The sequence below is a fragment of the Macrobrachium nipponense genome, chromosome 19 (genome assembly GCF_015104395.2).
Source record: "Macrobrachium nipponense isolate FS-2020 chromosome 19, ASM1510439v2, whole genome shotgun sequence".
NCBI classification, from domain to species: domain Eukaryota; kingdom Metazoa; phylum Arthropoda; class Malacostraca; order Decapoda; family Palaemonidae; genus Macrobrachium; species Macrobrachium nipponense.
The window spans coordinates 12,815,038-12,829,172 of NC_061088.1; positions in this window are offsets into that span (position 1 = coordinate 12,815,038).

Genomic DNA, 14,135 nt, shown 5'->3' on the forward strand with positions numbered 1-14,135 from the left:
CACGTACATGTGCGAATCTCTCTCTCTCTCTCTCTCTCTCTCTCTCTCTCTCTCATATTCCAATCTTTACGTCTAAACTTTTTGAGGAACTTTGATTTTGTTGTGACTGTAGCCTTGTAAAATGAATTCACGTAATTTTGCGAATTTATTTTGCCATACTCAGACTCAGATTAGTTTTGCGTTACATCTCTAGACTAAAAAAAAAAAAACGTCAATAGAACCAAGGGTTGGACTAAAGGTTGGCAATTCTCTCTCTCTCTCTCTCTCTCTCTCTCTCTCTCTCTCTCTCTAGGCATTTTTGCCAAACACAATGAGCTTATCAACCCAGACCCGTTTCAGTTCTGCCACTTATACGAACATTTTGATAATGGTGAATCATACCAATTAATACCTTCGCCTATGAGATTTCGTTGCGGGTTCACATTACCTGTCTATCGGTCTTTTAGTAGTATTAGTCTACCCGGAAGTTTATGAATGTTATTTTACTTTTTTTTTTTTTTAAAGACATATCCGAAAGAGCAAATAATTAGACTGACGTGTGGATGGATCCAGGATATGTTTAGGGTAATTGTTCCGGTTGTTTGAGTTAACCCTGCTAATCGCGTTTTCTAATTAATATAAATCATAATTGTCGAGGATCATTTAGATAATGATAAATCTTTCCTAATTATATTTACTTGGGTTTCAGTCGTTGATTTTCAATTTTAGCTTGTGCCTTTCAACAATAATGAATGCAGTTCACGGGCTTGTCCGACTTATTTGGGCTTTTTAATTTAATAGAGATTAAAATGAGTTGTGAATGTTTATCCCTACGGCGAAAGGACAGAAATAAATAGCATTCTCGTAATACCATGTAAGATTTACAAAAAAAAAAATAAGTTTCATTTGTATGTTTTATTATAGTTTTTTTTTCTTTTATCTGCTAGTTGGAAAAATCGTGGCCGGAAATGGTATTGTCGCTGTTAAATAGTTGTTTTTCTCTTCGTGATATTGTCTACACATGAAGTTTTTTATTTTATTTGTAAATATATATATATATATATATATATATATATATATATATAATATATATATATATATATATAACAGAAGGCTGGTTTGAGCGAGGGGAGGCTTTAGCTGAATTTAACTATCTTGTGCCCTATGGTGAGAGAGAGAGAAGAGAGAAGAAGAGAGAGAGAGAGAGTAGAAGAGAGAAAGAGAGAGAGAGAGAATATCTTTTGAGTTAGCCAGTCCTGAACTGAAAGTAGTACTTTTTCTTGTTTTGAACCAAAACGTCACTTGATATATGGTCTATTCGTACCCATCATATTAGTACATGATAATATGTGAAAACAAAATAAATTAACAACAAACTTAGATATGAAAAACATATATATACGAGAATACACACACAATGGCGTAACAAAAAACGCCAGGCTATTGGGGACGATTCGAAATGACCCATAACTCCACCGATCTCTCATGGAATAGGGTCAGGAGTGGCAAGGCTGCCTTCTCCTTTGACTGAATAAGGAGAGACAGAGACAGAGAGAGACAAACAGTCAGACAGACAGACAGAGAGAGTCATCCTCAATAGTGTTGATGATAAGAGCGTCTTATGATGAAAGGAGTCCGTCGCCCTTCAATAACTAATGAAAGAACCCATCCATCCTAGCTGATTCCCCACCCCTTACCCCCTCCCCTCCTCCCCTCACAGACGACCGATGTTTTCCAGTGAAAAGAAACATCCTTTCTATGCAAGGGAATCCGTAATTAATGGATCTGATTACAAAGAGGGAGGCTTTGGGCTCAAATCTCAGTAGGCATCCTTTCAGCATCAGAGGTGGGAGTCTTCTATCACGGTGCGATGTCTTCTAATTATTCCTCGTCTGATTTTTACTTTCCTTTCCGGCCTCATTGCTGTTTTTTTTTTTTTTTTTTTTTTTTTTTTTGCATCGTTTGTTACTTTGACCTACTTTATTCTACGGTATCATTTTTCCCCTCTTTTCATCAGTTTGATGTATCTATTTTTCGTGGATCTTTTGAAATAACACGCTTCTCATCATTCGTCTTCTTATACATATTTTTCCTTCTCGTCCACTGACATTTGCACGCGCGTTATCCCTTGAGAGAGAGAGAGAGAGAGAGCCGTCGATTCCCCAGGCATGTATATACAATGTAAATTCAAGTATGTTGAGCTATAAAAGATATAACTATATTTATTGATTCTGTACATAAATTACATATATTGTATATGTATTGTATTGTAAAATGACATTTAAAGGGTATTTTTTTAAATAAAAGCGAAAAAAGTTACGTGTTTTTGTTTTTGTTTTTGTTTTTTGCCATTAGTCTCATGCTATAGCGCATGACGTCATGATTAGGGGATTACTATTGAATACTGTAATTCAGACTTCGCAGTCCATATAAACCTGACTTGGTGCCATACTTTTTGAAAATACGAACAATAAACATTCTTATTTTGCACGTAGACTAACCGCATATCCTCTAATCCATAGTAAAAGGAACAATTGTACGCTAACAAAGGGTTTTCTCAACACTGCACATGTATAGGTCTAAATGTGTACCAACAACGTTTAACCGCGCACAGTCCTCATTCAAACATGCACCACATAACGGGGGTTTCATCAGTTGTTCATGCAGTTATGTAGAACCAGAATATTTACATAATCAAAAATTAAAAGTTTGTAATGTAATGTTATGCAGACATTCCCATTACGGGTAGTTTCGCTGGATGCAGTATTGTAACATGAAAAGCAAAGATGTATACGAGACAAACAGAATACCCACTTCATATATTTTATTTTTGTAAACGAGTTAAAAATATTTTTCAATGGTTTAGGAGTATATTTGAGGTTTTATTTTTCTGTAGAAAGTAAGGAATGAATCAAATTATTAAGGTTAGACATTAAAGCTAAATATAGATAAGATAGGAACACTGAAGTTCTTATTTGTAATTGTGTATTGTATATGGATAAGCCGTAAGCAGAAGCTTATTGAAAGTGAAGCTTTTTCTTTTCTTAAGGAGATATTAAATTATGTGAGATGGTTTGAAGGGATATTGTGTTGGGAAAAATTGAAGAAAATTGTTTAAAAATTCTTGTGTTCAACATTTTAATTGTTAAAATAATGTAAATATTGTATTTTTGTTATTTTTTAATAAAAGTAAAAGAAATAGTAGAGACTTGGTCTAGTGGTTTTAATTAAGATGATGAACGTTGTAATTATCGTGTAATCATGTACACTGAGTTGATGATTGTGATGTGGATGATAATGATAGTTAGGTAGGCTAATCCTCTTGAATTTGGTGGTAAACTATTTTTTTATAATAATGTTGTTATAATTGTTATTTAAAAAAGATAAAAGTAGAGACTTGGTCTAGTGGCTTTAATTAAGATAATGATACTTATAATTATCGTATAATCATGTACACTGATTTGATGATTGTGATGTGGATGATAATAATAGTTTGCTAGGCTAATCCTCTTGAATTTGGTGGTAGGCTATTTTATATAAGTTGTTGTTAGGAGAGTATGGCAAACCGAGATCCCATAGCATGGTATAGATACTGTTTCTTGTTTATGTATTGTATATATTTTTTAGAAAGTTTTGGGCTTTAATGGGACGAGTTTCACTTTCTGTTATTTCATAGACGTGGTCGTGAGCTTTGTAATTTAAATCTTTCATGCATGTGTAGGTCTAATTTTTTGGAAGTTGGCTAATCTTTAGATATGTAAGGCCTAGGGATTTTGATTAATAATATATTGTTCGTGCGTTCTCTGTGACCTATGGAATGTGGAGAACAGTGCAGAGGTGACGACCTGAGAGTAGCTGATCAATGAGTTTCTGGGGGTGGCGTGAGATAAAAATGCTTAGTTCGTCGAGTCAATGTACGACAGTTTATGAACTCTTCTCAAAGTGCCTTTGTGAAACTAGATGCAGGTAGAACCGCGAGGGGCTAGCGAAACTGTGTGTTCGTATGTGCGTTTGCGCCTCTTCTATTCATAATGTATCACTAGCCAAGTCTATGGGAAGACTTGCACAGAGATTCGGGGGAGGAAGGCAAAGCCACGATGGCGGGTGCCAAAGTGTTTTTTTAAACAGTGAGTGATATTCCGGTTGGGAATGGGTAATTGTTACCTTTACTTTAGCCAAAGGGATGGCTTGTTTGATATCTTGTAAGATGTTCCATTTTATTGACTTTGTCTTTAAACTTGTGTGTACTTACCGGATGTGTTCTGTATCTTTGGAACAGACGGATCTGGAATACCGGGGGACAAAAGAGTTCCCGGAGGGGTGTGGACTTTTGGGTGACTTGACAATGTAGTTTTTGAGTTAGTCTGTAAGACTGGATTACTTGGTTAATTGATTGTTTTTTTTATTCTTGTAAATAAACGTTATGTTATGATGCAACTCTCTCTATTTTCATTACCTGTTAGAATGGAGAGAAAGAGGTGGTGAGAGAGAGAGAGAGAGAGAGAGAGATTGTCGGTGCTAGAGAGAGAGAGAGAGAGAGAGGAAGAGATTCCTTGCCGAGAGAGAGAGAGAGGCTGTGTATGTAATGTGGTGGGGGTCTGCCTTCCGTTTCGTGTCCACGCTTACCTTGTGAATACTGGGGGTCCTTCCCCCATGTTATAGTGGTGGCAGACGGTTAAAGAGAGGATATAAAAGTTTTCTTGCTTTTCTATGCCTAGGAACGCCAATGTAGAGATGGGTGGTCAGTTAGAAAATAAAAAGGGTAGAGAAAAATATCCGTCCGTGGGATGGGGGGATGAGGAAAGAATTTCTATTAGGGTCATCAAATTTGCTCGTACCGAGATTCTTCAGGGCGGGAGTCGTGAGAGCAACTCAGTTTGGTATGTAAAGTGAGTGTTGCCAGGTGTCTTCTCGCCAATCGCGTTTGTATTGTGCCGACGAGATTTACGTATTCTACGAAGAATTTTGAGTTCTTTTTCCCATTATGGAGTGGTGAGTGTTAAAACTTGGTTTGAAGGAGTGGGTTTTTGTTTAAATATTTCAGGGTTATGGGATTGGTTCAGAGGTCAAAACAATTTTTCCTTTTTTTGTCTTTGCCCCATAGTGACGTGTTTTCTTTATTTGCACGTGTTTATAATAGACGTATGCATTCGTCTTTGTTTAAAACATAGGAGTGTATTTTTCTGTGCATGTGAACTGTGCTTGGATAATCATATCTGGCTTAGAGACACACAGCGGCCACAATTTTACGGGCTCAGCAAATTTCTGCAGAGAGGCGCCTTGCATTGCGAGGGTATATATGCATCCCTCGGGGGGATAGTGGCATGGAAGGTACCACTAGCCTCCCTCGAGATAGTGCAGGGATGGGCACTAGTGTATACCTTGGGAAGGGGTCCTCAGTACACTGTTCAAGGGGTAGATGGGGGATACTGCTGGTATTGCCTCGGCTGCTCTGCCGCCCACTCGACTGAGGGGTTGTTTCTCAGGTGTGGGGGGAGAAAGTTTTTTTTTTTTTTCTTTTGTTGGGGTGGAATTCCCCATTTTCCTGTTTTTTTTTCTTTGTATTTGGGTATGGGTCTGGCCTTGACATTGATGCTAAGATGTCAGCTGATTGATTAGTTGATGAAGTGAAATGCCCGTAGAGTCTTTTTTTTTAGAAAAGAGATTTTTTTTTCTCTCTTGGACGAAGAGAAAAGGAAATAAAAAGAGATTTTCCAGTTTTCCGTGTAATGAGGGGAAAAGTAGTTAACATGCACGGGAGTGTATATGTTTTCGTTGTGCCTTGAAAGACACAAATATAAGGGGGATACACAGATTATTTTTTTATTGTGTTGGAGAAATTACTTTGAAATGCCGATGATTGGTGTTGTATCTGTTGTTGTGGTCAATGGTGTTATGTCATGGTGTTGCATGCTAGAGAAATTGTATGTCATAGGATTCAGCAATACTGTTGTGTGCTATTTGAATTTCACCCTTACTTGAGAATTATTGCAATGGAGAGTTATTATTGTTATTATTAATAATTATTATACTTGAGATGTGTCACGGGAGGTTTGCCTAAGTATAATTATCATTACGGGAGAATTGTTTTACGAGAGATTTGAGATATTCATGGAGATTTGTTTGATAATTATTACAGATAATTATTCAGGGATAATTATTACATTGAATTAATGGGAGAAGTCTTGTGTTAATTATTTGTTGAGTTTTTGTAACTTTGGAGAATATTTCAGTGATTCACGGGATGAGTTTTGCTGAATCTTGATGAATCTGACTGATTCTTGGTGAATTGTGTGAAATTTGCTGAATTTTTGGAGAATGGACAAGTATTAACTTTGGTGATATTTTTTGTACTGATACTGATGATTTTGATGATAGCAATTTTTTTGGTGATTTTGTGATAATGATATTTCTGAAACTGATTTTTTATATACTAATATGTGGGCATTTTAATGCTGTCAAGGGAGGTGAAATCTTTTGTGATTATGGGAAGAACTAACAACACATTGTTTTAGTTTTTTTTTTTCTTTTTTTTATGAGTTCAGCAGATAATTGCTTGACATCTAGTGAGTTACAGGAGATAGTTAATGGTGCCGTTGATTTTTCTTTTCTCCTGTTTTGGAAATTAGCCATCGCTGACACAAGTTTTTTTTACCAAGGGTGAATCTGAGTTTATTTTTTCTCTCCAGTTAGTGTGATATTATCTCAGTTCGTGACTTAGAGTCATTGTTCGGGAACGTGTTCGTGTTTTAGCTATTTGATGCTATAGAGAAATATATGGGAGAATGTTTTGCACGTTTTGATTGCATACATAATGGCACTACATTTTTTCTCTGGATATTTGTGTTCCAGAAATTGTGAGTTTTCTTGCACAATACATTACTAGTTGTATTTGTGACAACTTTGTGAGAGATAGGAGAACGTTGGTTAAGTTTTCTAATGGCTATGTCGTAGTGCATATGGAGAAGTCTTTGCTTAGACACTGTGAGTTGGGAATTCTGTTATAATGAGTTGTGGCACATTGATGATTTTTTCTAGAATTTTCTAGACAGTTTTGTTTGCCGAGTTTTTGCCCTTTTTTAGCAGTTATGCTAAATGGAGTGAGTTTTTATAGTTTTTGACTATAACATTGAGTTATAATTGAGATATATTATTTTGGGGAGATAATTGGAGGTATATATTATTTTGGAGTTATATTTGAGATATAATATATGGGAGATATATTTTTTTGGGCATTTTTGATATTTGCCAATAATGTGATGAGAGCTATGTTTTTAGTTCATTATTTTGCAGCCATCTTTGTTGCAAATGGAGACACATATTGGAGATTATGGGGCAATATTTGTGAGTGTTGAGTTAGTTGGCCCTTGAGTGCACATTTTTTGGAGATATATTTTTTGGAGCCTTGTTTTGTTCCACATGGAGTTATTGTGGAAATAGAGGTAAATATTTTGTATTTGCCGAAATAGAGGTGATTATTCTCTATTCCTGGAGTGGTGTTTTTTTTCTACTGACATGTGGCTTTGGAGAAATGAGAATATAAGGGGGTTGGTTTTTAACCAAATTTGAGAATAATATAAGGGGGTTGGTTTTTAACCAAATGGAGGAAATATTTTTATAACCAGAGGTGTTATTATTAATATGGTGTCTCATAATGGAGTTGGAATTAATCTTGGGCGGGTGACCCTCTTTTGTGGTTATGGGAGTTTTTTTCGAGTCAAGAGGAGATTTCTGAGGTTCTCTTTTTTTGATTTTGTGTCTATTTAGAGGGCGAATGGCATTACTGCATTATGAGTCCTATGGAGATGTGTGTGCATTTTTTATATTCACAAGTGTGTTATTCTTGGAGAAATATAATTTGGGAAAAGTCATGTTGAGAGAATAAGTCTTCGAGACAAATTTTTGAACACATTAGTCATATCCTGGAGTTAATTCTGTGAAATGTGTTAGTTAGACCTTTTTTTCTAGAGAATCATGAGTTTCCAAACTTATGTGTTGACTAGACAATTTTTGTGCTGTTGTTTTGAGCATGCGTCCGCAGGCGATTTTTCTGCTGACAAGCGATGTGATGAGCCGTGTGCTGGAGTGTGTGCTGATTCTTTTCCTCCTGATGGTGACAGATCAGAATTTTTGCAATATCTGGAAATGTTGGCTATAGCATTTCACGAAAGCGCATGTGTGAGAGTTTGCTTTCTGGCAAATTCGTGGCTTTACATGGAGCATTTCTTGGGAAAAACGCGGGTGTTTGCATATTATACATGTATTATGTATTTTGTGATTGGGGAAATCTACTTGTGATTATCCTTTTTTTTTATTGTTTTCTTCCTTTCCTACGAGAGATATTGATTTGGGGATTGAGCTTAAGTAGCATTTCTTTTTTGGACGGGAGATTTGATTTTACCGGGAGATGTGATTTTTTCTAGGGTTGTTACTTAAGAAATGGGAGTTTGACATTAAGTCTCATTGTGATTACTTATTGAGCAGTAAAGGGGTTTTTGCTGTTAAAAGTTGGAGATTTTTACTGATTTTGTGGTTGTTTGAATGTCAGAACTTGAGAGAATATTTTTTTGGGGTCTGGGTATGTTTATGAGATACTTTCTTTTTTTTCTTGGGCTTATTACGATTTGTCTTCTTTTTTTTTCTTTTGTGAGCACATTCGAGTTCAAAATGTGAGTGCAGAATTCCGTGGAGTTGCTGTGATTTCTGAGTTGTGTGTGCTGATGTGCGAGTTTGGAGATTGAGTTGGAGAACTTGATGTTTTTTTTTTTTCTTAGAGAGTTGTGATAATGACTTGTCATTTTAGTAGTCATATTTAAGGGAGTTAATTGGGAGACGTTTAGTTAGTATTTCTGACCTTTTTGAGATCGTTGTTTGATAGAAGTAGTAAGTCTGGGTTTATTTTCTAGATTGACCAAAGACTTGACTGACATACTAACACACACCCAAAGAAAAAGTCATTCCCCGACACCAGCAAGACGTCCACCAGCGTGCCAAGAGGTTGCTGCCATGTTATCCAGGGTGATTACAAGTATTTCCATGATGGGGTTGTTTCGAGAGAATTCTACAGCGTGTCTTTTGGGGATCTACAAGAAGCCGTGAGAGTCTTCTACGATGAGGGAGGCATTCCGTCTTCCTACAGTTGCTACAGCCTGCTATAGCCTGTTGCTGTCTGTTTCAGCTACTTGCAGACAAGCGAAGAGGGATATTCAAGAATCATAATGCAGAAAATATGAGAGAAAATGCGTTTTTGTGTTATTGGGCGGAGATAAAGCGTGATAAGACTTTATTTTATAATGCCAGAGACGTGCAGTTTTACTTATTTTATTTTAAGGCCGGCCAGTGTTTTGTATTATATAAGCAATTTTGCTAGGCGGGGGCTAGCATATAGGTGGCCGAGCAATCTGTAAGGCCTAGGGATTTTGATTAATAATATATTGTTCGTGCATTCTCTGTGACCTATGGAATGTGGAGAACAGTGCAAGAGTGACGACCTGAGAGTAGCTGATCAATGATTTTCTGGGGTGGCGTGAGATAAAAATGCTTAGTTCGTCGAGTCAATGTACGACAGTTTATGAACTCTTCTCAAAGTGCCTTTGTGAAACTAGATGCAGGTAGAACGCGAGGCGCTAGCGAACTGTGTTCGTATGTGCGTGTGCGCCTCTTCTATTCATAATGTATCACTAGCCAAGTCTATGGGAAGACTTGCACAGAGATTCGGGGAGGAAGGCAAAGCCACGATGGCGGGTGTCAAAGTGTTTTTTTTAAACAGTGAGTGATATTCCGGTTGGGAATGGGTAAGTGTTACCTTTACTTTAGCCAAAGGGATGGCTTGGTTTGATATCTTGTAAGATGTTCCATTTTATTGACTTTGTCTTTAAACTTGTGTGTGTACTTACCGGATGTGTTCTGTATCTTTGGAACAGACGGATCTGGAATACCGGGGGACAAAAGAGTTCCCGGAGGGGTGTGGACTTTTGGGTGACTTGACAATGTAGTTTTTTGAGTTAGTCTGTAGACTGGATTACTGGTTAATTGATTTGTTTTATTCTTGTAAATAAACGTTATGTTATGATGCAACTCTCTCATTTTCATTACCTGTTAGAATGGAGAAAGAGAAAGAGAGAGAGAGAGAGAGAGAGAGAGAGAGAGAGAGAGAGAGAGAGAGAGAGATTGTCGGTGCTAGAGAGAGAGAGAGAGAGAGGAAGAGATTCCTTGCCGAGAGAGAGAGAGAGAGGCTGTGTATGTAATGTGGTGGGGGTCTGCCTTCCGTTTCGTGTCCACGCTTACCTTGTGAACACTGGGGGTCCTTCCCCCATGTTATAGATATGCCTGATGTCATTTGACAGACAGTTTTTGCCGTAATCATTTAGATTTTCTTTTAAACAAACTATCGTTTAATATAATTTTATTTGCTCTATTTATGAAAACAACGTTAACAGTTGCACCTGACGGCTAGCACAACAGATGTCCACGTGATCGTATGCTATCCTTTTGAACAGAACTCTTTGTATTGCCGAAATAACATGTGTTGACTTTGCTCTTGCGCTAGGCATTGTGCTCGTAGTTCTTTCATGTTTTCATTATCGTAGTATTTGTTGTTTATCTGTATTTAATTGCTAAAAACATCTAGTACCGACGGTTTTTGTTGCTTTCAGGCTTGTTGTGTTCATTTCGTAACTGTTATTATTAATATTGTTTATATTTGATGAGTCCTTTCATGTTCATTTTCAAAAAAAGCCATGTATATATCCTCCTCTGTTCATGCATAATTGTACACGGGAGTGTGGTGACGACTAGGCCTATGCGTTTAGGGACCAACGGCCTCCTTTCCCTGTGACGTGTCCTTTTAGCCTCGATACGAAATTTTTGCCAAAATAGAAAAGGCCATTACTTCAAATGACACCCCCCCTCCCCCCCCCCCCCTTCTTCGTCCAGGGTCATAATCAGTAGAGGAGTCGGTCTCCTGGACTGTCGGAGGTAGTGCCGTGGCCCGTGGGTATCAAGTGGTTCGCTGTAGGCTTCACAAAAGGGCGTTTGAAGCGTCCCTTCGGCCCCTTGTGTGTGTGTGTGTGTATATATATATATATATATATATATATATATATATATATATATATATATATATATATCTATATATATATATATATATATATATATACATATATATAATATATATATGCTACTTCAAGAAAGAAGATATGATAATAGAGATTATTAAAAGATACCATAGTTACTGAGAGGTTTTACCGTACAAGTTTGCAGAACGCGATATGAACAGCTCCTTCTTTCTCTTTCAAAGTGGTCTCTAATTAACGAGTCTTACAGAACTGCTGTCATTTATTAAGCAAGAAAGCGCTGTTTCCAGATTTAGTCTGCGTCAGTAGGGAACAATTCTCTGTAATTGTTGTTCTGTTCCTCGATGCCAGTAAAAAGTTTCTTCTCTGCCTTTTACTTTTTTAAAGTTATTATTCAATAAAATACAAAAGATTGCAATAAATACAGAACTACATACATTTTTATTTTAGAAGACATTGTTTTCAATGTTACAAAAATTCTTTGTGAAATGCTTTAATTAACAATTTGTCTTTCAAAATGGCTTTGATATCTTTATGGCTTTTTGTAATGGAAGTTTTATTACTATTCACGAACAAACTTTCAGGCACATTCTTGTCTTTGAACAGCCATATTTTCTACCTTTTTACTGGGTGATAGTCTAGCGCGCTTCCAAAATAGCCCCATGGGCTTTTAAAGGCCTGCTGTGCTAAAGGCTGGTTTTATGGTGTTACACAACGCTAAGGTTTCTCTAGGAAATCTTAGTCGTGGATCGCGATTATGTAAGGATGATGAAGGCATTTTAGACCTGCTGTGCTAACGAAAAAACGCCTGTTTATGTTATAGGCCTATATTTTCTTTTTTTATTACACCTAATGCGTCCGCGAAGAAAAGTGTGATGTTTCATCTGATGGGAATGAAATGATGTTTCCCTTAACAATACATGACTCCGTTTGAAGATGATGTTCGGATTTGCTGCAGTTGGTTTATGCATAATTGGTTCCCTGATGAACTATTACTGTTATAGGTACTGTAATTACGGTGTGATTACGTAGCAGTTGCTCGGACATTTCAGAACTGGATAAATCTCTGTTGCATACCATTTGATTTAGATTTTGAAACGGTTGGCTGCCGTTTTTCATTATTAAGTAACTTTTGTGGGAATGTGTATCTTTAATTATTTCCCATTTAAGCTGTAACCAAAATCGTCAAAGGGCTTCACAAGAACATGATTGTGAAAGGATTATTCCGGTTCAGTTAACCCCGTAGGGTGGCCGTGCCGTCAGTGCACCACACGGGGTGCCCTGTAGGCATTACTGAAGGTTCATTGCAGCGTCCCTTCGGCCCCTAGCTGCAACCCCTTTCATTCATTTTACTGTACCTTCTTTCATATTCTCTTCCATCTTACTTTCCACCCCGTGCTAACAACTGATTTATAGTGCAACTGCTTTGAGGTTTTCCTCCTGTTACACCTTTCAAACCTACCTACTCTGTTTCCTTTCCAGGGCTGAATGACCTCATAGGTCCCATTGCTTGGCCTTTGCCCTATACTCTGTATTCCAGTCCATTCATTCAAGTGTCAAAGAATTTCCCCATTCTGAGAGAGAGAGAGAGAGAGAGAGAGAATCACATTCTGTCGTCTCGGTGAGGCCTCTGGCAGTGAGTTACAACCACCATCAATAAGGTTTATCTAGACGCATTCATTCTCGACAAAAGCCCAAAAATGCCCGGCTCAGTGGCGTTTTCCGATGCCTACAATGAACTCCATTTATGGATCGTCCTGAGCCGTGCAAACTTCATCATTGAACGAAGGAGCTTCGTCGTTACATTAATGGGACCTCTGATGACCTCGTTTACCTCAGAGCGAGTGGCCAGCTTCAGCCTATAGAAAGAAGGGTCTGGTGTAATTTATCTCCTTATAAGAATTCATTTGTATATATATCCATGCTCTGTTTTTTTGTATATCTGTTTTATTCTGTTTAAACGTTGATTATTAATTATAAAATGGTTAATGATCACGTAATTATTCATGACTCGTACGGTACGTTTGGCCTACAATGCAATACTCTGTTTTTTTCCATCTGTCCATCCGCCTGTGATGTTTGCGCATGGTAACACTGCTTCCTGAGCTTTAAATAACATCCTGTTTCGAATATTAACGGTGTAATTTGCATACAGTAAATTATTATAACACTTTTCAGTTGCAAATGTACACCCAGATATCCTTTTATTTACCTAAAACTTACACATAGCGTAACTATTTAAAGCCCCGGACGCAGTGTTACCATGCCAAAACACCACAGGCGGATGGACAGATGGAAAAAAAGAGTATTGTCATTTGTATCGCCACCTACGTTGTACGGTGTCGCTTGGTCTATTCCTGACTTATTTTCCTAATCAAAATTGCGATTTTTTTCTGTGAATTCTTTTGCTTTGGCTTTATTACCGGCCACGACTAATCACATCCCCGGTTTTGCACAAAAGTCCTCCCCTCACCTCTCCCTCTCTCTCTCTCTCTCTCTCTCTCTCTCTCTCTCTCTCTGTGTGTGTGTGTGTGTGACACGCGCGAGAGCTATTATCAACATACCGTCTTTATACCAACAATCCCTTGAATTGAGATTTGAAAAGCACTTGCTTGCGTGTATCTGAAAGGAAATATAAAAGCTTTAAGAAAAAACTTTGATTATTATTAACATAACAATGGCGTCTGGATGACGTTATTTGAGAATATTATAGATAACTGATTTCGCGGAACAGGTTTATCGATGTGCGTAAAAAGGTAGGTTTACACTTACGCACTTTCGTGTTGCGGGCTGTTACGGGGTGGGACCGCAAGAAACCGTTACAAAATTGACGCGGTTGCAAGAAAAAATGACCGTTATTTGGCGGCGTGGGGCGGACCCGGGCGGTGAGTTACGGGCACCTCACGGCGTGTTCCTGCGGTGCCTAGCGGAGTGTTACGGAGATGGCGCAGAGTTTGCGCGGTGTTATGGTTGTTGTTGCTATGCCAGGCCACACGCTCTTGCGGCTTTGTTACTCCGTGTAGCGGTGGGTTGCGGGTGGGTTGCGGTGTTGTCGCGGAATAATAATAACATAATTCATAA